Consider the following 23,312-nt stretch of genomic DNA (forward strand, 5'->3'; position numbering starts at 1 on the left):
CATACAGCTGTCCTAAAATAACTAAATGATCCTCGGCATGACCACCTAGAAAAACTATTCCATATGTTAGCTTAGTAGAAACCAGCCCTGGGACCTTAGGGTTAAGTATCTGAGTAGTGACCACTGCACAAGGGACCAAGAGACATCCTTCAGTTGGTTGTGTTTTATTGAGTTACAGCAGACGGATTTCAAAAAAAAAAATCAAGCAAAGAGATTCTTGGTAGCAGTACAGTATTCCAGATACATGTATGAACATGATTCACTAATAGGAGGCATGAAACTCAAGGAGCGAGCCATTGAAATTGAGCCTAACACCTAGGATATCTATGGATATCTAGAAAGCCAACACGGAGAAAGACCAGTTACGGACGCTGCAATTCAAAATGAGACTGAACTACAAAAAACATGTACAGTGCATTTTCTTGTTTTATTCATGTCCATTCTGTGGCTGACTGTCGTCTCAGCAGCGGTAGCATTCAGCATGAGAGAGGGGGACAACTGTTATTGTAATGTAAGTATGGGATTCTTAGCCTGGGTAGGAGACCTGTTTGTGCCATCATTCCACTCCTTGTCATATGCCAAACATCTGGTACCCAGGCTAGGTGATTCTATGGTCTGCTAGAGAACCACTATAAACCCTTTAGTCCAATGGATGAACTCACTGGTTATCAGATCAGAAGTGTTACTTGTCTATCCACTTGAAATAAGTGCCATCTATGACCAGCTGTCAGTCACTAAACGTTTTGTTAAAAAAAACCCTGATGAATTGGCTTATAATTACCGTCATAAAAACCCAAACATTCCTCTTTTAGGGGTTATTGACTCATGTTAGAAATGTAAAAACCAGCAACCCCGAAAATGTTTACAAAGCTTTTGCAATACAGAAAAATATTTACAAGGGCCCTTTTTTATTAAGTGTAATAATAATAATGCATCAAGTCCAGCTTTGGCACTCAATGGTCTGGCCAGTCAGTGTTTGGAGTGGACTCTACTGTCCACTGTGCTGATGTCACAGGCCAGGTAGGAAATCATTGGTTCCAGATTCAACAATCTTGAGAATCTTCTGCTTGAGAAACTCAGTATCCTCTGAAACAAAGTAAAATGTCAAAACACAGACTTGTTATACAAATGGCTGACTACACCCGTTGTTGTTAACTTCACATTTAGTTAAGCTATCATTCTGCAGTTAACAGACCCATACAGCAGGCTATCAGAGGTGCTTTTCTGTTCACCAGGGGGAAAATCCCCAGTCATAACCACATGTGTATAATCTCAATAGCCTCTTCCTGCCAAGATGTTTTTCTGAAGGCTAAATTACAGGCTTCCCGGGTGGTTCAAAGCCACAGCTGCTAGATTGTTGCTAGCCATCTCTCTGTTAAAGGGAAAGCCATCACACTACTACATAACCAATTCCCCTGCATCTGGGACATCTTTTTTTGACTGAGTTACTTACAGGCATCAAGACGAGATCATTAACACTGAAATGCGTCATTATCAAAGGAATTATACATTTGCAGTACAGTAGCTTATCATAGACTACTCACCATGCTCTTTTCATCCAGTCACCCGACCAGGTTGGTCTCCCATCAGCACCTCTGCTTCTGATCCGATCTTCTGGTTCTCCAAAGCACCTTTAGTCTCGTCCCCTACAGCCATGGTCACCTTCACCCACCTGCTTCTGTCCACGTTGGCCTGTCCATGTTGGTCCCTGCCCCTGCTGATGTCTGTCATACTCTGGCCCAGTTTACTGGTAAACCACTGGACTATGTCCTGGTTGATGAGTTTCGACTGCAATGGAAGCTTTTCTGCGTCTTCTGCTGAAAGCAGTGTCGTCTTGGCTTCTGTGAAGTGCTGCTGGAGAATGCTGCTTGGGGGTCGTTCTGTAATCCCTGACGAGCTCTGACCATTCTGTTCTGCTTTGCCGTTGACTTTCTGGAACTGTTCCATCCAGTCCAAGGTTCCATTCTTCAGGGCGGATCGGTTTTCCTTGAACCAGCGGACAATCTCTGTACGAGACAAACCAGTCTGTCCCTCCAGCTGGCTGTACTCCTCTGGCGACGGCCACTGGGTCTGGGTGAACACCTCTTTGAGAAGCCCTAGGGATTTCCTATCGATTGGCTCAGGACTGGTGGAAGTGGTGACAATGGGAAGAGGTGAGCACCGGACTTTGCTGTCCTGTTCGTAAACACTATTTAGTATCCCTCGTTGCTCCTCAAGGCTCTTAGGACCCATGGAGTTTGCCAGGGCTTGCTCCAAGTTGTCCCAACGCTCTGCGCTCTGAGAACCAGCAGTCGATCTCAGTCTTGGAGAGCCTTGTGTCCACAACGAGGTTGTCAACGTCAATTTCAGTGGGGAGCTGGTCCTCTGAAAACTCTCCTCTAGCATCTTGAGCTGCTCAGAGGATTTGCCTTTGAGCCTCTCCAGGAGAGGAAACTGGGTGGGGACAGCCTTTTTGGGCTGACTGTCTTTCGATGCCTGGGGCTCAATCTTGATCACCTGTGGCGCCACCTTGTGATTGAGGAGTCGTTGCTCGCTGAACCACTTCTTGATTTCTCCTCTAGAGAGGCCGGTGGACTCAATGAGACGGTACACTTCCTCCTCTTCAGGGAACTGGCACTGGGTGTAACTAGCTTTCAGTACAGCAATCTGGTCCGGGGTTTTATCGGAGTCTGAAGTGAAGCTGGGTTTAGGCGAAGCCACCAGTCTAGGTGCCTGAATCGTCTGGATTATGGAGGGACGTTTGATCTCTGAAGCGGCCACTACTGGAGCTGCCAAGGGTCGCTTTACTGACTGCACGACCTGGTTTGCCATGGTTAGTGTGATGGGAGAACAACTGACAGCTGAGCCGTTTGCAACGAGGCGTCAACACATAACTGGTCTGTCCCAGGAGGTTGAAGGGGACGGATTGAACTAGGGACTGTTGTCCTTTGGTGGACTGAGCCATCTGGGCACCGCTCAGCACGGTGAAGGTGGTCTGTGGGACTGACTGGATGGTACCGTTGAACATCTTCTTCCGAGCTTCTTCCACCTCTTCAGGGGACCAGCTGATGCCTTGCTTCAGCCTCTGGAGGGTGAACCACACCTTGATCTGTTCCTCGGGGTGCTTCGAGGCAGCGGTAAGCCAGGACAGCTCCGCTTGGGTCGGGTACGGGAACTTGGTGAAGGATGTGATGAGTGTCAGGTTACTGTCCAGTGAAGGGTTGTACTTAGAGGTGTTCAAAGGGACAGCGATTTTTGGTACTAAGTTGTAGTTAGGCGGGCGCTGAAGAGAAGGCATGATATGAGAGATGCTATCTTTTAGGGTCGCTTCTGGGATGATCACGGTCCCGTTCACATTCACGGCGGCGATCTGCTTTCTGGGGAGCTCGGGGTTGAGTCTGTCCGGTTGACTTTCTGTGAATAACCGTTTGTTGTCCGTTTTTGGCTTACTAATCTTCACTGTGGTGGATTTGCTCAGGGGGAAAGTGGCAAAGTCTTCTCCAGTCAGAATGCCGTTGGTTGAATCACAGACGACAGCGTTGCTTGCTCCTTCTATCGACTGCTCTAGGATGGTCTGATTGTTCAGTTTGATTCTCTTGAACTTAAAGTTGCTCTCCCCTGGATGACACCTCTCATTGTGCTCTGTCAAGGTGTCAAACTTCTTTGTGTTGAAGTTGCACACAGCACACAGGTAGAGCGGGTTGAGAATGACATTGGGGTGATTGGAGTCCACGTGTTCCTTGAACTCATTCAGGTTCTGCGTAGAGAACGGACAGTACTTGCATTCATAGCCTCCCTGCTGCTTCCTCTGAGGCCTTGAATCCACAGCATTAGGTTTCTCAGGGGCCGGCGACTCCTGACGTGAACCACTAGGCTCTGTCCCAGAGCTCCAGTCCTCCCCAGGAAGCATCTCTGTGGATCCATTCACCACTGTGCTTTTGTCATTCGCCGATACCTCCACCTCCATCTCACCTGGATCCTCTTGCCCCATCATGTCATCACCTCTAAAAAACAGCATCAGCTCTACAAGGGGTCGTGGTCTTCCTTCGGCTGGCCATGGCGTGCGTAGGTCACCTGGGACTGTTAGACGGACGTTGTAGGGGATGTTTGTCTTGTGAAGAATATGCACTTGTTGTTCCAGCTGACTGTTAATGTCAGCTCCAATGAGGGAATTCATGAGACTTCATCCCAGATCACCCAATCTGGGGGGGGGAGAGAGGAGAAATTAAACAAACAAGGACATTCCTACAATAACCTGAAAACAGACAATATTAAAATCCCATACCGCCGGTTCAATAGTCATCATTTTTCTTCCTCTTTTCTACTTAACATAAATGGCCATGGTAATAAGGCCTAACTCTGCAATGAAAATGTCCCTAAACTATTGTACATATTCAGAGTTATTGTTCTCCATCCCTCTGTCACAGGGCCTAGCTTGTCCCTTCTGTGACAAAACAAGCCTTTCAAACTCAATGACGGTAATCCTGGAAACCCAAAATTGCTTCCGATCCCGTCTCCCTAGTAGCAGATTACATATGTCATCTCTCTGTTGACGCTGCAATATGTAACTGTCTCCCCTAGTAGCAGATTACATATGTCATCTCTCTGTTGACGCTGCAATATGTAACTGTCTCCTAGTAGCAGATTACATATGTCATCTCTCTGTTGACGCTGCAATATGTAACTGTCTCCCCTAGTAGCAAGATTACATATGTCATCTCTCTGTTGACGCTGCAATATGTAACTGTCTCCCTAGTAGCAGATTACATATGTCATCTCTCTGTTGACGCTGCAATATGTAACCGTCTCCCTAGTAGCAGATTACATATGTCATCTCTCTGTTGAAGCTGCAATATGTAACTGTCTCCCTAGTAACAGATTACATATGTCATCTCTCTGTTGACGCTGCAATATGTAACTGTCTCCCTAGTAGCAGATTACATATGTCATCTCTCTGTTGAAGCTGCAATATGCAACTGTCTCCCTAGTAACAGATTACATATGTCATCTCTCTGTTGAAGCTGCAATATGTAACTGTCTCCCTAGTTACAGATTACATATGTCATCTCTCTGTTGAAGCTGCAATATGTAACTGTCTCCCCTAGTAACAGATTACATATGTCATCTCTCTGTTGAAGCTGCAATATGTAACTGTCTCCCTAGTTACAGATTACATATGTCATCTCTGTTGAAGCTGCAATATGTAACTGTCTCCCTAGTAGCAGATTACATATGTCATCTCTCTGTTGAAGCTGCAATATGTAACCGTCTCCCTAGTTACAGATTACATATGTCATCGCTCTGTTGACGCTGCAATATGTAACCGTCTCCCTAGTAACAGATTGCAACTTCAACAGAGAGATGGCATATGTAATGTTACTTTATGGGCAACCCAACCAAATTCACACAGAAATATGTGTTATAGATCTGTCACTCATTGAAAGCAAGTCTAAGAAGCTGTAGATCTGTTCTGTGTGCACTGTTTTTAGCATCTTTTACGGTTTTGTACACTAGTATCAAACAGCTGAAAATACTCTTTTTAGTTATGGAAAAATATATTTCACAGCCGTTTACATGGTACAATGATTCTCTACACTATACTTGCTTGTTTTGTCACAAACTGAAATTAAGTCGAACTATTTTGAATTTTAGCAACCAGGAAATAGCAGAGTGATTTTTCCACAAAAGTGCATGTTTAAAGGCCTAAAGCCAGTAATACATACACCCAAAGCCAAGACAGCTCCATGTTGGTGCAACACATAATGTAGCTAAATCTGACAACGCACCAACACAGAATCAGCTCCAAGGTAACAGATGTGAAAAAACTTCAGAGAAGCCTTAAGGATGCAATAAAGGATAATACAGTACATGGATTTAATTTCCCTGAGCATTTCTTTTTTTATGAAGCGATAGAGGAGCTAATTCAAGAGAGCGTGAAAGAAGTAATTGATATTCTAGTTGCCTCATGCATTACCAAATCACATTTCCATGCAACAAAACTGGAAGGAGAACGTGTTTTTCTATAACAGACTTTTGGTTCTGCAATAGAACACTTTTATAAGGGCTGATGTGTTCTGACTTCCAGCAGTGACTGAACTGATAGAATCCGCTGGACAGGACAGCAGGTAAATGATGGTAAGAGGACTTTAATAGAAGAGTAGGCTTTGTGTGATGAATGGTGAATGTAGCTTTTGGCTCCAAAATGAAGAAACAAATCTGTTTTCACAGTGGACTGCCTGACCTCGGATCATTTATCAGTTCACTAAATCAGGAGAAAGCTATCAAATATCACATTTCAGTAACTGCCTCTCTTCAAACTCTTCAAAGATTGCTTTCTTCACAATGGTGACTAAGACCCAGTGGAGTGGTGCTTGGGATGAGAACCAACATGTTTCATTTCAGGAACAACTGTTACAGCCCACTGTTTAGAACACAGAACATCCATGTTCCATGCTGTTGGTCTGGTGGTCAGGGCTCTGGTAAGAGATGGTCTAGGTAGAACATGTTCCATGCTGTTGGTCTGGTGGTCAGGGCTCTGGTAAGAGATGGTCCAGGTAGAACATGTTCCATGCTGTTGGTCTGGTGGTCAGGGCTCCGGTAAGAGATGGTCCAGGTAGAACATGTTCCATGCTGTTGGTCTGGTGGTCAGGGCTCTGGTAAGAGATGGTCCAGGTAGAACATGTTCCATGCTGTTGGTCTGGTGGTCAGGGCTCCGGTAAGAGATGGTCCAGGTAGAACATGTTCCATGCTGTTGGTCTGGTGGTCAGGGCTCTGGTAAGAGATGGTCTAGGTAGAACATGTTCCATGCTGTTGGTCTGGTGGTCAGGGCTCTGGTAAGAGATGGTCCAGGTAGAACATGTTCCATGCTGTTGGTCTGGTGGTCAGGGCTCCGGTAAGAGATGGTCTAGGTAGAACATGTTCCATGCTGTTGGTCTGGTGGTCAGGGCTCCGGTAAGAGATGGTCCAGGTAGAACATGTTCCATGCTGTTGGTCTACGTTCAGGGCTCTGGGAAATGTCAAATACAAATGACTGCCGTCATCAACTCAGTCACTCATTGGATCGTAACCCCGGGGTATTCCATAACCAGCAGAAAGAGGTGCATCATTAAAATTCAGGACAGACTCATTTTCCATAAGGTGGTTATGACAACCTGATCGGACATTGACTTGCCCTAGTTGCATTGCTGTTGATGCCGCTGCAGTGTATTAAAAACACACCTCACAGGTATTCATTCATCTGGGAGGAGACATGGAGCCAGGAAGGCTGCAGTGTATTAAAACACACCTCACAGGTATTCATTCATCTGGGAGGAGACATGGAGCCAGGAAGGCTGCAGTGTATTAAAAACACACCTCACAGGTATTCATTCATCTGGGAGGAGACATGGAGCCAGGAAGGCTGCAGTGTATTAAAAACACACCTCACAGGTATTCATTCATCTGGGAGGAGACATGGAGCCAGGAAGGCTGCAGTGTATTAAAAACACACCTCACAGGTATTCATTCATCTGGGAGGAGACATGGAGCCAGGAAGGCTGCAGTGTATTAAAAACACACCTCACAGGTATTCATTCATCTGGGAGGAGACATGGAGCCAGGAAGGCTGCAGTGTATTAAAAACACACCTCACAGGTATTCATTCATCTGGGAGGAGACATGGAGCCAGGAAGGCTGCAGTGTGGAGTCAGGCGTACTGAGGGGCCGTTGCTAAGAGCCAGTCCGTCTGTCTGCCAGACCTGGGTCGTGTTCAGTCGGCTCCAAATGGAAGAAAAAGGACTGAAAAGAGAGGACTACGTCGACTTGTCCATTGAGAAACACTAATGGTCCGTTTCAAAACATTTTCTGTTGCGTGTCCTAATGAGTCCTGCTAGCAGACTGACGCTCTCCTCTCCATTCAGGACTGTGCTGCGGCGTGCCAGGCTGGGCGTCTTATCCCTGTGCTGCTGGCGTCCAGGCTGGGCGTCTTATCCTGTGCTGCGCGGCGTGCCAGGCTGGGCGTCTTATCCCTGTGCTGCTGCGGCGTGCCAGGCTGGGCGGGCTGGGCGTCTTATCCCTGTGCTGCTGTGGCGTGTCAGGCTGGGTGGAGAGGAGCGCCCCGCCATACTGGAGCCAAATTAAACTTGCATGAGGTCCCAGCCGACGCTTTGTGTCTCATATCATGTCCTCAGCTCACTGTCTCTGAGAGCGCGAGTCTGACTCTGCTCTGGAGACCTAGTCTGTCCACTCATATGCTCCCAGCCCGACTGACACATACTAACCCAGGCCAGCAGATACCAAAGTAACTCCCCCAATGGACACTGCTGTGGTGACTCGCTGCGGTATTCAAGGGGCTTTCATTATTTGCTTCCAACAGGAGAACATACATTAACAACAGGCTCATCCACATCATGAATCATTCCTGATGATTAGGCTGCCACAGACGTCAACATCAGTTACAGAACATGAAACATCCATAGGACGACGGATCACTCCGTCATCAGATCACTAAGGTCATTCCATCTGACACAATAACAACCAAGCTGAAGAGTTACTGACTTCCCCTCTGCTGTGTGTCAACCTGCTGTGTGCGTGTCTGTCAACCTGCTGTGTGCGTGTGTGTCTGTCAACCTGCTGTGTGCGTGTGTGCGTCTGTCACCTGCTGTGTGTGTGCGTCTGTCAACTGCTGTGTGCTGTGCGTTCTCAACCTGCTGTGTGCGTCTCTCAAACTGCTGTGTGCGTGTGCGTCTCTCAAACTGCTGTGTGCGTGTCGTGTCCAACCTACTATGTGCAGTTCAACCTGCTGTGTGCGTGTGTGTGAAACCTGTGTGCTGTGTGTGTGTGTGTCAACCTGCTGTGTGTGTGTGTGTGTGCACCTGTGTGTCAACCTGCTGTGTGTGTGTGTGTGTGTGTGTGTGTCCAACCTGCTGTGTGTGTGTGTGTGTGTGTGTCTCTCAACCTGCTGTGTGTGTCTCTCAACCTGCTGTGTGTGGTCTCAACCTGCTGTGTGTGTGTGTGTCTCTCAGCCTGCTGTGTGTGTGTGTGTGTGTCTCAAACTGCTGTGTGTGTGTGTGTCTCTCTCAAACTGCTGTGTGTGTGTGTCTCTCAAACTGCTGTGTGTGTGTGTCTCTCTCAAACTGCTGTGTGTGTGTGTGTCCTCTCAAACTGCTGTGTGTGTGTGTGTGTGTGTCTCTCAAACTGCTGTGTGTGTGTGTGTGTGTGTGTCTCTCAGCCTGCTGTGTGTCTCTCAACCTGCTGTGTGTGTCTCAACCTGCTTGTGTGTGTGTCTCTCAACCTGCTGTGTGTGTGTGTCTCTCAACTGCTGTGTGTGTGCGTGTCGTCTCAACCTGCTGTGGCGGCATGCGTGTGCGTCTCTCCAACCTGCTGTGTGCGTCTCAACCTGCACTGTGTGTTCGTCTCTCAACCTGCTGTGTGCGTCTCTCAACCTGCTGGCAATCGTCTCTCAACCTGCTGTGTGCGTCTCTCAAACTGCTGTGTGGCGTGTGCGTCTCTCAAACTGCGTGCGTGTGTGTCAGCCTGCTGTGTGCGTGTGTGTGTGTGTGTGTGGCGCCTGTCAGCCTGCTGTGTGTGTGTGTGTGTCTCTCAACCTGCTGTTTGTGTGTGTGGTCAACCTGCTGCATGTGTGTGTGTGTGTCAACCTGCTGTGTGTGTGTGTGTGTGTCAACCTGCTGTGTGTGTGTGTGTGTCAACCTGCTGTGTGTGTGTGTGTGTCAACCTGCTGTGTGTGTGTGTGTGTGTCAACCTGCTGTGTGTGTGTGTGTGTCTCTCAACCTGCTGTGTGTGTGTGTGTGTGTGTCTCTCAACCTGCTGTGTGTGTGTGTGTGGTCTCAACCTGCTGTGTGTGTGTGTGTGTGTCTCAACCTGCTGTGTGTGTGTGTGTCTGTCAACCTGCTGTGTGTGTGTGTGTGTGTCTGTCAACCTGCTGTGTGTGTGTGTGTGTCTCTCAACCTGCTGTGTGTGTGTGGTGTGTCTCTCAAACTGCTGTGTGTGTGTGTGTGCGTCTCAAACTGCTGTGTGTGTGTGTGTGTGTGTGTCTCTCAACCTGCTGTGTGTCTCTCAACCTGCTGTGTGTGGTCAACCTGCTGTGTGTGTGTGTGTGTCAACCTGCTGTGTGTGTGTGTCTCTCAACCTGCGTGTGTGCGTGTGTGTCTGTCAACCTGCTGTGTGCGTCTCTCAACCTGCTGTGTGCGTCTCTCAACCTGCTGTGTGCGTCTCTCAACCTGCTGTGTGCGTGTCTCTCAACCTGCTGTGTGCGTGTGTGTCTGTCAAACTGCTGTGTGCGTGTGCGTCTCTCAAACTGCTGTGTGCGTCTCTCAACCTGCTGTGTGCGTCTCTCAACCTGCGTGTGTGTGTCTCAAACTGCTGTGTGTGTGTGTCTCAAACTGCTGTGTGCGTGTGCGTGTCAACCTGCTGTGTGCGTGTGCGTGTCAACCTGCTGTGTGCGTGTGTGTCAACCTGCTGTGTGTGTGTGTGTGTGTGTGTCAACCTGCTGTGTGTGTGTGTGTGTGTGTCAACCTGCTGTGTGTGTGTGTGTGTGTGTCAACCTGCTGTGTGTGTGTGTGTGTGTGTCAACCTGCTGTGTGTGTGTGTGTGTGTGTCAACCTGCTGTGTGTGTGTGTGTGTCTCTCAACCTGCTGTGTGTGTGTGTGTGTCTCTCAACCTGCTGTGTGTGTGTGTGTGTCTCTCAACCTGCTGTGTGTGTGTGTGTGTCTCTCAACCTGCTGTGTGTGTGTGTGTGTCTCTCAACCTGCTGTGTGTGTGTGTGTGTCTCTCAACCTGCTGTGTGTGTGTGTGTGTCTCTCAACCTGCTGTGTGTGTGTGTGTCTCTCTCAACCTGCTGTGTGTGTGTGTCTCTCAACCTGCTGTGTGTGTGTGTGTGTGTCTCTCAACCTGCTGTGTGTGTGTGTGTCTCTCAACCTGCTGTGTGTGTGTGTGTGTCTCTCAACCTGCTGTGTGCGTCTCTCTCAACCTGCTGTGTGCGTGCGTCTCTCAACCTGCTGTGTGCGTCTCTCAACCTGCTGTGTGCGTCTCTCAACCTGCTGTGTGCGTCTCTCAACCTGCTGTGTGCGTCTCTCAACCTGCTGTGTGCGTCTCTCAACCTGCTGTGTGCGTCTCTCAACCTGCTGTGTGCGTCTCTCAACCTGCTGTGTGCGTCTCTCAACCTGCTGTGTGCGTGTGCGTCTCTCAAACTGCTGTGTGCGTGTGCGTCTCTCAAACTGCTGTGTGCGTGTGCGTCTCTCAACCTGCTGTGTGCGTGTGCGTCTCTCAAACTGCTGTGTGCGTGTGCGTCTCTCAACCTGCTGTGTGCGTGTGCGTCTCTCAACCTGCTGTGTGCGTGTGCGTCTCTCAACCTGCTGTGTGCGTGTGCGTCTCTCAACCTGCTGTGTGCGTGTGCGTCTCTCAACCTGCTGTGTGCGTGTGTGTCTCTCAACCTGCTGTGTGCGTGTGTGTCTCTCAACCTGCTGTGTGCGTGTGTGTCTCTCAACCTGCTGTGTGCGTGTGTGTCTCTCAACCTGCTGTGTGCGTGTGTGTCTCTCAACCTGCTGTGTGCGTGTGTGTCTCTCAACCTGCTGTGTGCGTGTGTGTCTCTCAACCTGCTGTGTGCGTGTGTGTCTCTCAACCTGCTGTGTGCGTGTGTGTCTCTCAACCTGCTGTGTGCGTGTGTGTCTCTCAACCTGCTGTGTGTGTGTGTGTCTCTCAACCTGCTGTGTGTGTGTGTGTGTCTCTCAACCTGCTGTGTGTGTGTGTGTGTGTCTCTCAACCTGCTGTGTGTGTGTGTGTGTGTCTCTCAACCTGCTGTGTGTGTGTGTGTGTCTCTCAACCTGCTGTGTGTGTGTGTGTGTGTGTCTCTCAACCTGCTGTGTGTGTGTGTGTGTGTGTCTCTCAACCTGCTGTGTGTGTGTGTGTGTGTCTCTCAACCTGCTGTGTGTGTGTGTGTGTCTCTCAACCTGCTGTGTGTGTGTGTGTGTCTCTCAACCTGCTGTGTGTGTGTGTGTCTCTCAACCTGCTGTGTGTGTGTGTGTGTCTCTCAACCTGCTGTGTGTGTGTGTGTGTCTCTCAACCTGCTGTGTGTGTGTGTGTGTGTCTCTCAACCTGCTGTGTGTCTCTCAACCTGCTGTGTGTGTCTCTAAACCTGCTGTGTCTCTCAACCTGCTGTGTGTGTCTCTAAACCTGCTGTGTCTCTCAACCTGCTGTGTGTGTGTGTGTGTGTGTGTCTCTCAACCTGCTGTGTGTGTGTGTGTGTGTGTGTGTGTGTGTCTCTCAACCTGCTGTGTGTGTCTCTCAACCTGCTGTGTGTGTCTCTCAACCTGCTGTGTGTGTCTCTCAACCTGCTGTGTGTGTCTCTCAACCTGCTGTGTGTGTCTCAACACAGCTCAACCTGCTGTGTGTGTCTCTCAACCTGCTGTGTGTCCAGGAATTGCAACAGCTGGCCAATGAATCCCTACAAGTGTGAAGCTGCCGAGTCAGAGACTGTGTGTCAAAGGACCTTTCTATCCGGCCAATCAGAGACAACACTATGACTCATGAGCCCATCACACCATCACTACAGCCCTTCCATATCTACCATGACAACAAGACAGGTGGTAAATAACAACATACTGAAGAGCAGAATGGATCCACCTGCTGAGTGGTGAGAAACTTTCAGAGCAGCCTTCATCTGACGTGACAGAAACACATGTCATGGTGGGTGTGGGGAGGGGGACAAGGCACAGACTGCTGTTGCTAGGATAACAGAGTGGACAGGAAGAAGGTAGGCATTCCATCCAGACGGGCTCACTGTTCCATGTTCCATAGATCAGAGGTCTGCTGTATTCAGTGAGGTGAAGTGTTCAGAACTTTGGCAGCGACAGAAACGCAACAAATAGAAGTGACTTAATTCCCTATTCTTCTACCAGACAGAGAAGTATGTCTGATCTAGACAGTGCATTTCTATCTGAACTTTGTGTAATGTTGTGAAACTTTGCGGCTTTCTGAACAGACCCACAGCTCCAGTGTTCTAGAGGGTGATGATGATGGAGGGAGGGAGAGAGGTGTGTGGGAGGAGACAGTGCTCTGCTAATACTGCATCCCCCAGCAGGGGGCTGAATCTGGGAACGTCACAGAATTCATTTAAATCTCATCAAATTGGCCCTGAAAAAAACTGTAGCTCTGCATTGAAACCGGCAATCACTCTTTCCCTGCTTTTACTTACCATTTTATCTAGGTTATGAACACAGAATAATAATAACTGAATTGGTCCAAGGAATTTTGAGTAGTGCACTGGAAGCCTGGTGCAGATTCTCTGTATTAGAATGATATAAATAACAGTGTTTAAACCCCAATGTTTAAGCCTACCAGGCTACTACTGGACTGGAGCAAGTCTTTATCATATCCGGGGTGAGTCCAGTCAGTCCATCACATTGATTCTGATTTGGACAATTAAATAGTCCAAAGTTACTGGTTAGGGTCCCACCATGTCTTTAAATATAGCAGTCAAAGTCTGAAGTGGTCTAGCAGCCCGGTTACCATGGAAACAGGCTAACAGCAGGGGGGAGGGATTTATTCTCTCCACTTCACCAGAGACCAGAATGTTCCGCCTCACTACTTTTGGCCCAACCAACTTAGATAAGACATCAGCCCTTTTGATTCTACTGTATAAACATCAAGTTGGAGGGGGTCCACAATACATATGCTTGTATTGAACTGGTAGAATCCAGGTGGGGGTCAATTGAATCTATACTTTGCCCAAGCGGACCATTGCATAGACTGCATTGTACTGGTAAAGACCTAGTAGTACTACAAGACTGAGCCTGGTATTCACAGTGAATACAGACAGCATGAGGAGGTAAGTATTTGGTTTAGAAAAGGAATCCTAATATTACTACCAAGCTGAGGGAAGCATGAAGTCCTCCAGTCAAGAAATACTTTGACAGTTATCAAACCATGTCCATGCATTCACAATGCAGTCTAACCCTGAGAATGATCATGCTTTCTTGAACTCTGTCCTCTTGTACAAAACACATTTATACACTGAACAAAAATATAAAGAAATGCAACATATTTATATACTGAACAAAAATATAAAGAAACGCAACATATTTATATACTGAAGAAAAAATATAAAGAAACGCAACATATTTATATACTGAAGAAAAATATAAAGAAACGCAACATATTTATATACTGAACAAAAATATAAAGAAACGCAACATATTTATATACTGAACAAAAATATAAAGAAACGCAAACATATTTATATACTGAACAAAAATATAAAGAAACGCAACATATTTATATACTGAACAAAAATATAAAGAAACGCAACATATTTATATACTGAACAAAAATATAAAGAAACGCAACATATTTATATACTGAACAAAAATATAAAGAAACGCAACATATTTATATACTGAACAAAAATATAAAGAAACGCAACATATTTATATACTGAACAAAAATATAAAGAAACGCAAACATATTTATATACTGAACAAAAATATAAAGAAACGCAACATATTTATATACTGAACAAAAATATAAAGAAACGCAACATATTTATATACTGAACAAAAATATAAAGAAATGCAACATATTTATATACTGAACAAAAATATAAAGAAATGCAACATGCAACAATTTCAAAGACTTTACTGAGTTACAGTTCACAAGGAAATCAGTCAATTTAAATAAATTCATTAGGCCTTAATCTATGGATTTCACATGATTGGGAATACAGATATGCATCTGTTGGTCACAGATACCTTTAAAAACAAGGTAGGGGCATGGATCAGAAAACCAGTGAGTATCTGGTGTGACCACCATGTGCCTCATGCAGCACGACATGTCCTTTGCATAGTTCTTGAAATGTTTCGTATTGACTGACCTTCATGTCTTAAAGTACTGGACTGTCGTTTCTCTTTGCTTATTTGAGCTGTTCTGGCCATATTATGGACTTGGTCTTTTACCAAATAGGGCTATCTTTTGTATACCTCCCTACCTTGTCATAACACAACTGATTGGCTCAAATGCATTAAGGAAAGAAATCCCACAAATGAACTTTTATCAAGGCACACCTGTTAATTCCAGTGGAGAGAATGCCAAGAGTGAGCAAAGCTGTCATCAAGGAAAAGGCTGGCTACTTTGAATAATGTCAAATATATTTTGATTAACACTTTTTTGGTTATTACATGATTCCATATGTGTTATTTCATAGTTTTGATGGCTTCACTATTCTACAATGTAGAAAATAGTAGTATATATATATAAATATATATATATATATAAATAATAGTGTGGATAAATATATATCTATCCACACCGAGGTTGGAATATTACTGTGGAATTGTGAAGTATGCTTATTAAGTCCCTTTTAGTGATTATGAAGTCCCTTTTAGTGTAAGAACTGGTTGAAAAGACTGCCTTAAATTTCTGCCTGTTATGGTGGGATGGAGTTCTGTTAAATTAGTTAATAGACCAATAATAAAAGACAATTTCAGACCTCTGCCAATAACAGCTCCCCACTCAGGCCACACAGACAATCCTAGCAAAAATTTTGCTTGAGAAATTGCTCTTTGCTAAGAAGCTATTTCTGTTTAATTTAAAAACAATTACAGTACGGTACTTCATTGTTAACCAGAAATGATTTGATATAAAACAGTCTGCATTGGGCTTTTAAGGAAACTGGAGACTTGACATGAGGAGCTATGTGGACATGAGTGTGTCAGTCCTGGCAGGGTGGTGTCTGGGGAAACCATCTGTAACAGTCAGTCCTGGCAGGGTGGTGTCTGGTGAAACCATCTGTAACAGTCAGTCCTGGCAGGGTGGTGTCTGGTGAAACCATCTGTAACAGTCAGTCCTGGCAGGGTGGTGTCTGGTGAAACCATCTGTAACAGTCAGTCCTGGCAGGGTGGTGTCTGGTGAAACCATCTGTAACAGTCAGTCCTGGCAGGGTGGTGTCTGGTGAAACCATCTGTAACAGTCAGTCCTGGCAGGGTGGTGTCTGGTGAAACCATCTGTAACAGTCAGTCCTGGCAGGGTGGTGTCTGGTGAAACCATCTGTAACAGTCAGTCCTGGCAGGGTGGTGTCTGGTGAAACCATCTGTAACAGTCAGTCCTGGCAGGGTGGTGTCTGGTGAAACCATCTGTAACAGTCAGTCCTGGCAGGGTGGTGTCTGGTGAAACCATCTGTAACAGTCAGTCCTGGCAGGGTGGTGTCTGGTAAAACCATCTGTAGTCCTTCCAGACTCACATTAAGCATCTCCAATCCAAAATGAAATCTAGAATCGGCTTCCTATTTCACAAAACAAAGCCTTCACTCATGCTGCCAAATACACCCGCGTAAAACTGACTATCCTACCGATACTTGACTTCGGCGATGTCATTTACAAAATAGCCCCCAACACATAGTAGTGTTTCTCTAATGAACCATCTGGAGTACCTCCTCTAGCCTATATCAGCGACAGACAGTTGTTGGACCTACTGTAGTCAACCAAGCATGACTGGTGTTACTGGGTGTCCACATATGAGACAGCCTCTGCTACAGCAGGGGTGACCTGCTGGTCAGGCTGGAGACACGTGACTGGGTCAGAGCTGTGGGTTTCTGCAGTCAGAGAGAAGAGCCCCAGCTGAGCTCTTTCTTCTGTCCTCTCCCTTCCTCCAGCATTTCGCTGCACCTGCGACATCTGCAAATCTGTGTATGCAACCAATAAACTTTGATTCTGAGTCGTCCTCTCCTCTTATGCTCTCTCCTTGCCTTCACATACTCTTCTCCTTTCCTTCTCTCGTCTTCTCTCAACCGGTTCTGTTTCTCTCCTCCCCTCTCCCTCCCTCTCCTCCCTTTTAGTCAGAATTATCACCTTCTGTGAGAACTATAAAGTAAATTAAGATACAGTTAAACACTCTTACAACTTTGTCTTACGAGTGACTTATTAGCTTGATATAACTCTGAAGTGCTTACATACATAACAGTTTAGCCGGAGATATAACAGTATCGGATTAAACACATGAATAAAGTAAAAATACCTAATTAGCTGCTTATTACAGAAGGGAGGAAATCCTAAATGTCACACTTCTTGTTCCTGGCGTTCATCCTTAATTATTATATAGTTCCCATCCTAACATACATGCTTGGCAGCATGAGTGAAGGCTTTGTTTTGCGAAATAGGATGCCGATTCTAGATTTAATTTTGGATTGGAGATGCTTAATGTGAGTCTGGAAGGAGAATTTACAGTCTAACCAGACACCTAGGTATTTGTAGTTGTCCACATATTCTAAGTCAGAACCGTCCAGAGTAGTGATGCTAGTCGGACGGATAGTGATCGATTGAATAGCATGCATTTAGTTTGACTAGCATTTTAAAGCAGTTGGAAGTCACGGAAGGAGAGTTGTATGGCATTGAAGCTCGTCTGGAGGTTTGTTCACGCAGTGTCCAAAGAAGGGCCAGATGTATACAGAATGGTGTCGTCTGTGTAGAGGTGGATCAGAGAATCCGCAGCGGCAAGAGTGACATCATTGATATATACAGAGGAAAGAGTCGGCCCGAGAATTGAACCCTGTGGCATCCCCATAGAGACTGCCAGAGGTCCGGACAACAGGCCTTCCGATTTGACACACTGAACTCTGAGAAGTAGTTGGTGAACCAGGCGAGGCAATCATTTGAGAAACCAAGGCTATTAAGTCTGCCGATAAGAATGCGGTGATCGTCAGAGTCGAAAGCCTTGGCCAGGTTGATGAACACGGCTGCACAGTACTGTCTTTTACCGATGGCGGTTATGATATCGTTTAGGACCTTGAGCATGGCTGAGGTGCACCCATGACCAGCTCGGAAACCAGATTGCATAGTGAAAACGGTACGGTGGGATTAGAAATGGTCGGTGATCTGTTTGTTAACTTGGCTTTCAAAGATTTTAGAAAGGCAGGAAAGGATGGATATAGGTCTATAACAGTTTGGGTCTAGAGTGTCTTCCCTTTTGAAGAGGGGGGGATGACCGTGGCAGCTTTCCAATCTTTGGGGATCTCAGACGATACGAAAGAGGTTGAACAGACTAGTAATAGGGGTTGCAACAAAGCCAGGCGGAAAGCATAGCCAGCCGTAGAAAAATGCTCATTGAAATCACCAATAAATCTATGAGAATCGATAGTGACAATGTTTCCTAGCCTAGTGCAGTGGGCAGCTAGGAGGAGGTGCTCTTATTCTCCATGGACTTTAGTGTCCTAACACTTTTTGTAATTAGTGCGACAGGATACAAATTTCTGCTTGAAAAAGCTAGCCTTAGCTTTCCTAACTGACTGTGTATATTGGTTCCTGAATTCCCTGAAAAGTTGCATATCGCGGGGGCTATTCGATGCTAATGCAGTACGCGACAGGATGTTTTGTGCTGGTCAAGGGCAGTCAAGTCTGGGGTGAACCAAGGACTATATCCGTTCTTAGTTAAAAAAAAGATTAACAGGGCATGCTTATTTAAGATGGTGAGGAAAGCACTTTTAAAGAGCAACCTAGTGTTTAAGGGAACGTTTGACAGTGATGAGGGGTGGTCGTTTGACCGCGGACCCATTACGGATGCAGGCAATGAGGCAGTGATCGCTGAGATCCTGGTTGAAGACAGCAGAGATGTATTTAGAGGGCAAGTTGGTCAGGATGATATCTATGAGGGTGCCCATGGTTACGGATTTAGGGTTGTACCTGGTAGGTTCTTTGATAATTTGTGTGCGATTGAGGGCATCTAGCTTAGATTGTAGGACGGCCGGGGTGTTAAGCATATCCCAGTTTAGGTCACGTAACAGTACGAACTCCCTCTCCTATCATCTCTTTTTCTCTCCTTCCTATCCCTGTACTCTAACATGAAAGCCTGCCCATTACACACATGAATACATCAATTTACTGTTGTTGAGTAGAAAACAGATGGGAGACGTTACCTAGGAAACCCATGCGGTCTGTGTGAGAGTTGTGTGGCTTTCGGACTCTATTTACATCACTGCTTCTCCTCTGTGAAGCCCTTTCTTTCCAACAGTTTGGCTTCTTTTAGTTCCAGATAAAACAATCCCTATGTAACTCAAACACTGGCACTTGTCTTTTCCTACTGGCACTGACTTGGCTGATAAACACTGAGGACAAATGTACTATGGACTGAAACGTGCTCGTCTCACCTAGCTGTCTATCTGAAGCTGAACTGACTTGCCTAGCTAAATAAAAGGTTCAATAAAATAATAGCTTAGACACATTGGTCAAACTTTTACATGCCGACAGTACTTAGCACCTCTGAACGGTGTCGGCACTCAATCTCTTTTGTGTTCACACAGCAAAAACCTTTAAGTCGTCAGCTACTTTGCCTTTTTAAATTAAAATACTCCAAACCAGAAGGTGGCAGTAGTGTTTGGCAATGCATGTCCATGTGCTAATTTCTGCTGAATGTGTTGCACTTTCTCCTGTTGTGCTATTTACAAACAAACACGTGATTGTCTCAACTGTTCTGGGGAACTACGGTAAGCTTCATAATGTGACAGATGAAATGATCAACGTGATCAGCTTCCTCTCTTAATATATTGCACAAGTTGACTGCAGGTATTTACTTTAAAAAGTAGCTACAAATATAAACATTTATTGAAAAACATCAAAATAAATAGTTTCAGCGGTATTGAAAAACCATCCCGAGGCCACTGCCAAATACCTCGGTATACGGTATACTACCCAGGCCTTGTGTGCATTGCATCCGTGCACTTAGCTAGCTACCATCCCATAGCCTACATTGCATACAGTGTGAAGTGTGACTGGCTCATGACATTTAACTGTTGATGTATGGAGAAAATGCCCACTTTTCCTTTTTGTTTTCACTCCTGTTGGCTCCCCCATGTGGGGGTTCGTGCTCTCTGATTGGCTCAAAGCCAAGTTGTTGGCCACCGACGAGCATTGCGATTCTACAGGTAGAAACGTCAGGTTCTTCTTTACCGGGTCGGCACGCTGCAGGTACCGCTTTTGTTCCAGCAAGAGAAGAAACGTCTATCGGCAGTGGCATTCTCAGTGTGTTTCACGTCGCTTTGAATAAGAGCGTCTGCTGAATGACAAAAAATGTTTTTTTAAATGTCCATATTTGTTGAGTAGTGGTTTCAGAGGACTTTGGATAGGAAAGAGCTGAGAGTTGGTTCAGACTATAAGTAGGTTATTGTTCTGGAAAAGAAACAGCCCCTGTCTTATCATACCCTGTGAATTCTGATCCTCTCCTTCTTACTACTCTGATTGGACAATGGTGATTTGTCATTGTAATCCACATGAAGGAAATTGAGTCGGTAACATTATTATGCAACATTATGTAACCTGCTGCATGCAGTCTTTGACTCATTACCAAAGTGAAAAATAAAAGAATACAGTTAACGACTAACAGGCGAGACCTAAGACCATGAAAAAAAACTGCTCGTCTGAGTGGTCGGCTGTGAATGTCCTCACCTGCTATTAACTGACGCCGATTGCTTAGGTTCTGTTCTGCTCACGCCAGTGTTGCCCGATCAGAACACGATGTTGAGGCCCATACTAAACACTTAGTAACCATCACACGGCACACACAGACAATTCCGTTCAACTTCTTGACGTTGTTGTGTGGTTATGTTCGATGGACGCACAACACCTCAAGATAGAAACAGCATGTGAGAGTACGTCACTACACAACATGCATCTTCTCTTCTTAAGACGGCATGTAAACACCACGCGCTAACTTGAGGTGACTGGGCGGAGCACTAGTGTGTCCAAGCTCCCTGATTGGTTGGAATGAGTGGGGGATTGAAGAGTGATTGACAGGGCTGCAGGACAATCAGGTTGAAAGGGCCAGCCTTTTAAAAAAATGTACACACAAAGACATAAAAAGAGGGTAATCATGTGGTGATCATCATATGATTCATGACGAGCACATGCACGGCATTAGTCTGGACTCTTCCTCAACCTGCTCAATGAGGAGAATAACTACATTTTTGGGGCCCGACTGCCTAATAAATATATTTGAGTCATTTAGCATACACTATTATCCAGAGCGACTTACAGTAGAGAGTGCATACATTTTCAAACAAGAGTAGCTCCTGAACCCTCTCACTGAGAAGATGAACTACATTTTTGGGGCCCGACTGCCTAATAATAAGCACAAGGCTAACGAGGCTGTCTCTATGCTGTCATGAAGTCATCATGACTGTGGCCGCTCCACACAGACAGACTACAGGGCTTTTACAGGAAGACATGCCCACAGCAGGTATGACATCACCAGGGCCATCTTAGTCCCCTTGCTAACGACACATCTAGAAGCAGAGAGGAGGAGGCAGGAACAACATCTCTCCGAGTCTGACAGAGGATATTGCTGAGGTGAGCACCACATGAGTCAGAAAGAACAGGCGGCCATCTTTAAACAAGCCATTCGCTGCCTGGACCATGAAAAGACCAAGGACACTGAATGGGGATGAGGAGGGAGGGAGACCAAATGGATGTAGGCCTACGTTTGTCTTCAGCAACCGAAGCCTAAGTAATGACACCATCAGCAGTCAGTGTGTACATATGACTTGAGAATGACTGCCATGCCTTGATCTGAATGAATACATTCCACCAGTCAGAAATGAACTGATGTTGTCACCGTAGAGACGCTGCACAACTGTGACATGACTGGATTAGTCAGGTCACTAATGTTGATGATATCCCCCCCCCCTGACTAAATGTGATGATAGGATCACACAGGGTTTGTACATATCCTGAATATGCCTAGTAACCAGTGGAGGCTGCTGAGGGGAGAACGGCTCATCATTTTCCAGAACGGTATTTGATACCATTCCACTGATTCCACTCCAGTCATTACCACGAGCCCGTCCTCCCCAATTAATGTGCCACCAACCTCCTGTGTTAGTAACCTAGTTGATGAGGTCTACAACTGTTGTTTTGAAATCCTGTGTGAACATAAAAACATGCACTGTACCTTTAACAGTGGTGTAAGTGGACACATGCAGTAGGCTAAAAGTCAAATCAGGTCATCCTGTTGAGTGCTGCATCTTTTCAGGCTTTTGGACACCATAATCATACAAATCTGTAACCCCTCCACTAAATACCACAATAAAAGACCTACTTCAGACGTTTCTTGACTTGGCTACATTATGAGCATGTAGTGTAACATGAGGAAATAACATGATGATAACATGAGGCATGTCATTGGGCAACAGTACTGTAGTATGTAAAGATACTGCCTATTGTGTCAGGCTCATTTCATATGCATAGATCTATGCATAGATCTTTATCAAGAAACAAACTTCATACTGAGAACCAAGCCCGTCTTAAACCACCAATATGTGAAATGTATTCTACTTCGACCAGTAGTCTGGCTGTACTGCAACGAGGCGTTTTATTCCACTGTGACTGTTGCCACAGTGCAGTAGGGACGTGCAAGAAGGCGTCACCGCTGCCTGCAGCCTGCCTACATCATACGACGGACGGCATTGGTACCCGAAATCGAAGTAGGTTGCTGGTTAAACTCCAGAACTAGAATACAATGTAAAACGTTCCGGTCTTATGATTCCAATCGCCATTCCATAGCATACAACAGAAATAGGCAAGATAAAAACATTTTTTTAAAAGCTCCCCAAATGTCCCCTTCCCTCGCCAACGACGTAACGCCATGTCGGCGTGGAGGCCATATTTTGCTGGTTATGTCGACATAGGGAAAAAGTACAAGTCCTCTCCCACAAATCTCGACTAACATTACCGCAGCATTGTAGCAAACACAACTTCCTAAAGCCCGAGGACTGTAGGCACATCGTTTCATTGCTTGAAACTGGATACATTGTTACTACTCGCAGGTCGTCAATCAGGTGTAGCCACACCGGGACAATCAAAGTTTAGTGGCTAGCCAAGTTAAAATGTGTAGTGGCGTCTGCGTACAGAAACAGTGGTGGTGGGAGGCTAGCTAGCTACACAGCTAGGCTACAGGTTTAACTTTGGGACTTGTTTTCGCCGATATGCAAACTGATAAATATTCTATTTGGCATATTCTTACCTGTCCACCACGTATGATGCGCTGTGATGCCGAGCACCGGTAAACGGGGTCCAAAACGGGTCTTTCAACACGATAACAACCGAATACGACGATTTATTCTACAGATTCGACCGAATCCGCCAGACAACAGCCGAAAAAATCCGCGTTCGCAGGGGGATCTACGCCAAAAACCACATGATCAACTACGTCAGCGGACGTATTTGCATACGATAGCAGGGCCACTTCCATCCTGGAGTTGTTGTAATCGCTCCTAAAAGTTAGAACGGTGGTCAGTATCAAGCCTCGGATAGTGTCCGGGAAATGACAGCCCTTCAGTGGTTGCTGGAGCCTTGCTTTCGACT

The 23,312-nt window shown here is 45.9% G+C and overlaps 1 pseudogene; it reads right to left on the reverse strand.

Moving 5' to 3' along the window:
* Positions 1 to 148: 148 nt before the first annotated feature.
* Positions 149 to 23,112, reverse strand: LOC106596358 (zinc fingers and homeoboxes protein 2-like; annotated as a pseudogene).
* Positions 23,113 to 23,312: the final 200 nt, after the last annotated feature.

Source organism: Salmo salar, chromosome ssa05 (genome assembly GCF_905237065.1).
Source record: "Salmo salar chromosome ssa05, Ssal_v3.1, whole genome shotgun sequence".
Lineage (NCBI taxonomy): Eukaryota > Metazoa > Chordata > Actinopteri > Salmoniformes > Salmonidae > Salmo > Salmo salar.